The sequence below is a fragment of the Triticum dicoccoides genome, unplaced genomic scaffold, assembly GCF_002162155.2.
Source record: "Triticum dicoccoides isolate Atlit2015 ecotype Zavitan unplaced genomic scaffold, WEW_v2.0 scaffold11682-3, whole genome shotgun sequence".
NCBI classification, from domain to species: Eukaryota; Viridiplantae; Streptophyta; class Magnoliopsida; order Poales; family Poaceae; genus Triticum; species Triticum dicoccoides.
Genome location: NW_021181212.1, coordinates 1 through 4,726, shown reverse-complemented (window position 1 = coordinate 4,726; position 4,726 = coordinate 1).

The window sequence follows — 4,726 nt, the reverse complement described above, 5'->3', positions numbered from 1 at the left end:
ACTATGAACATGTGTAATATTACGCTCGAGATTCATTAAGAATAAACCATTGACCATCGGAGCATGACCATAAAACATATCTCTCATATAAATCGAACAACCATTATTCTCAAACTTAAATGAGTAGCCATCTCGTATTAAACGAGATCCAGATACAATGTTCATGCTCAAACTTGGCACTAAATAACAATTATTAAGGTTCAAAACTAATCCCGTAGGTAAATGTAGAGGCAGCGTGCCGACGGCGATCACATCGACTCTGGAACCATTCCCGACGCGCATCGTCACCTCGTCCTTCGCCAGTCTCCGTTTATTCCGCAGCTCCTGCTGTGAGTTACAAATATGAGCAACGGCACCGGTATCAAATACCCAGGAGTTACTACGAGTATTGGTAAGGTACACATCAATCACATGTATATCAAATATACCTTTGGTGTTGCCGGCCTTCTTATCCGCTAAGTATTTGGGGCAGTTCCGCTTCCAGTGACCCTTCCCCTTTTAATAAAAGCACTCAGTCTCAGGCTTGGGTCCATTCTTTGACTTCTTCCTGGTAACTGGCTTACCAGGCGCGACAACATCTTTGCCGTCCTTCTTGAAGTTCTTCTTACCCTTGCCCTTCTTGAACTTAGTGGTCTTATTGACCATCAACACTTGATGTTCTTTCTTGATTTCAGCCTCTGCTGACTTCAGCATCGAGAACACTTCAGGAATGGTCTTTTCCATTCCCTGCATGTTGTAGTTCATCACAAAGCTCTTGTAGCTTGGTGGGAGCGACTGGAGGATTCTGTCAATGACCGCCTCATCTGGGAGGTTAATGTTCAGCTGGGTCATACGGTTGTGCAACCCAGACATCTTCAGGATGTGTTCACTGACAGAACTGTTTTCCTCCATCTTACAACTGTAGAACTTGTCGGAGACATCATATCTCTCGACCCGGGCATGAGCTTGAAAAACTAGTTTCAGCTCTTCGAACATCTCATATGCTCCGTGATGCTCAAAACGCTTTTGGAGCCCCGGTTCTAAGCTGTAAAGCATGCCGCACTGAACGAGGGAGTAATCATTAGCGCGAGACTGCCAAGCATTCATAATGTCTTGGTTCTCTGGGACGGGAGCGTCACCTAGCGGTCCTTCTAGGACATATTGTTTCCTGGCAGCTATGAGGATGATCCTCAGGTTCCGGACCCAGTCCGTATAGTTGCTGCCATCATCTTTCAGCTTGGTTTTCTCTAGGAACGCGTTGAAGTTCATGTTGACATTAGCGTTGGCCATTGATCTACAAGACATATTTGCAAAGGTTTTAGACTAAGTTCATGATAATAAAGTTCTAATCAAATTATGAACTCCCACTTAGATTAGACATCCCTTTAGTCATCTAAGTGTTACACGATCCGAGTCGACTAGTCCGTGTCCGATCATCACGTGAGACGGACTAGTCATCGTCGGTGAACATTTTCATGTTGATCGTATCTTCCATACGACTCGTGTTCGACCTTTCGGTCTCCGTGTTCCGAGGCCATGTCTGCACATGCTAGGCTCGTCAAGTTAACCCCAAGTGTTTTCGCTGTGTAAAACTGTCTTACACCCGTTGTATGTGAACGTAAGAATCCATCACACCCGATCATCACGTGGTGCTTAGAAACGACGAACTGTAGCAACGGTGCACAGTTAGGGGAGAACACTTCTTGAAATTTTATAAGGGATCATCTTATTTACTACCGTCGTCCTAAGTAAACAAGATGCATAATACATAATAAACATCACATGCAATTATATAGTTGTGACATGATATGGCCAATATCATATAGCTCCATTGATCTTCATCTTCGGGGCTCCATGATCATCTTGTCACCGGCTTGACACCATGATCTCCATCATCATGATCTCCATCATCGTGTCTTCATGAAGTTGTCATGCCAACGACTACTTCTACTTCTATGACTAACGTTTAGCAATAAAGTAAAGTAGTTTACATGACGTTATTCAATGACACGCATGTCATACAAAAAATAATGACAACTCCTATGGCTCCTGCCGGTTGTCATACTCATCGACATGCAAGTCGTGAATCCTATTACAAAGAACATGATCTCATACATCACAATTCATCATTCATCACAACTTCTGGCCATATCACATCACATGATCAATCGCTGCAAAAACAAGTTAGACATCCTCTAATTGTTGTTGCATCTTTTACGTGGCTGCAATTGGGTTCTAGCAAGAACGTTTTCTTACCTACGAATCACCACAACGTGATTTTGTCAACTTCTATTTACCCTTCATAAGGGCCCTGTTCATCGATTCCGCTCCAACTAAGGTGGGAGAGACAGACACCCGCCAGCCACCTTATGCAACTTGTGCATGTCAGTCGGTGGAACCGGTCTCACGTAAGTGTACGTGTAAGGTTGGTCCGGGACGCTTCATCCCACAATACGTTGAGCAAGAAAAGACTAGTAGAGGCAAGTAAGATGACAAAATCCACGCCCACAACAAAGTTGTGTTCTACTCGTGCAAAGAGAACTACGCATAGACCTAGCTCATGATGCCACTGTTGGGGAACGTTGCAGAAAATTAAAATTTTTCCTACGGTTTCACCAAGATCCATCTATGAGTTCATCTAAGCAACGAGTCTAGGGAGAGAGTTTGCATCTACATACCACTTGTAGATCGCGTGCGGAAGCTTGCAAGGTGATGATGTAGTCGTACTCGACGTGATCCAAATCACCGATGACCAGCGCCGAACGGACGGCACCTCCGCGTTCATCACACGTACGGGACGGGAGACGTCTCCTCCTTCTTGATCCAGCAAGGGGGAAGGAGAGGTTGATGAAGATCCAGCAGCACGACGGCGTGGTGGTGGATGCAGGGTGTCACAGCAGCAGGGCTTCGCCGAGACTACGAGGGAGAGACGTAACGGGGGGAGGTGGAGGCGCCAGGGGCTGGTGTATGAAGTCCCTCCTCTCCCCCACCATATATAGGGGTGCCAAGGGGGGGGGCGCCGGCCCTAGTAGATGAGATCTACTAGGGGGGGCGGCGGCCTAGGGGAGGTTTCCCTCCCCCCCAAGGCACCTAGGGGTGCCTTCCACCACTAGGACTCCTCCTAGGGGGAAACCCTAGGCGCATGGGCCTATAGGGGCTGGTGCCCTTGGCCCATGATGGCCAATGCGCACCCCCTACAGCCCATGTGGCCCCCCGGGACAGGTGGCCCCACCCGGTGGACCCCCGGGACCCTTCCGGTGGTCCCGGTACAATACCGATAACCCCGAAACTTGTCCCGATGCCCGAAATAGTACTTCCTATATATAATTCTTTACCTCCGGACCATTCCGGAACTCCTCGTGACGTCCGGGATCTCATCCGGGACTCCGAACAACATTCGGGTTTCTGCATATCCATATCTTCATAACCCTAGCGTCATCGAACCTTAAGTGTGTAGACCCTACGGGTTCGGGAGACATGCAGACATGACCGAGACTCTCTCAGTCAATAACCATCAGCGGGATCTGGATACCCATGATGGCTCCCACATGCTCCTCGATGTTGTCATCGGATGAACCACTATGTCGAGGATTCGATCAAACCCTGTATGCAATTCCCTTTGTCAATCGGTACGTTACTTGCCCGAGACTCGATCGTCGGTATCCCAATACCTTGTTCAGTCTCGTTACCGGCAAGTCACTTTACTCGTACCGTAATGCATGATCCCGTGTCCAACACCTTGGTCACATTGAGCTCAATATGATGATGCATTACCGAGTGGGCCCAGAGATACCTCTCCGTCATACGGAGTGACAAATCCCAGTCTCGATCCATGTCAACCCAACAGCTACTTTTGGAGATACCTGTAATGCACCTTTATAGTCACCCAGTTATGTTGTGACGTTTGATACACCCAAGGCACTCTTACGGTATCCGGGAGTTACACGATCTCATGGTCGAAGGAAGAGATACTTGACACTTGCAAAGCTCTAGCAAAACGAACTACACGATCTTTTATGCTATGCTTAGGATTGGGTCTTGTCCATCACATCATTCTCCTAATGATGTGATCCCGTTATCAACGACATCCAATGTCCATAGTCAGGAAACCATGACTATCTGTTGATCACAACGAGCTGGTCAACTAGAGGCTTACCAGGGACATAGTGTGGTCTAAGTATTCACACGTGTATTACGATTTCCGGATAATACAGTTATAGCATGAATAAAAGACAATTATCATGAACAATGAAATATAATAATACTTTTATTATTGCCTCTAGGGCATATTTCCAACAACACCCCGGACACGCGTGTCGCCTCTTCGGACATGCCACCACACCAACCCGCATGTATGAGGGCCCGGTGCGACACTCCGGTGGCGTTGCTACCCCCAGTGCCCCCGTCCCGCCTAACCCTGTAGCGTTTGACCACGCGATCTAGCCCTTTGACTTTGCACGGACGGGCTTTGACCAGTGGACCTCCCTACCCAGTTGTGTTAGGTCAGCCCATAGGAACACTCTGGAGCAACATCCGGGCCAGACCCACAGCAAGATCCCCTCCGTGTAGACCCGATGCGTCCGTTTCCCCCCTCCAGGTGCCGGCGGCGGCGCCGTCCGTGAGGGGGGGCACACCACAGACACGCGTGCCGCCTCTTCGGACATGCCACCACACCACCCCGCATGTATGAGGGCCTGGTGGGACGCTCCGGTGGTATTGCTACCCCCCAGTGCCCCTCTCCCGCCTA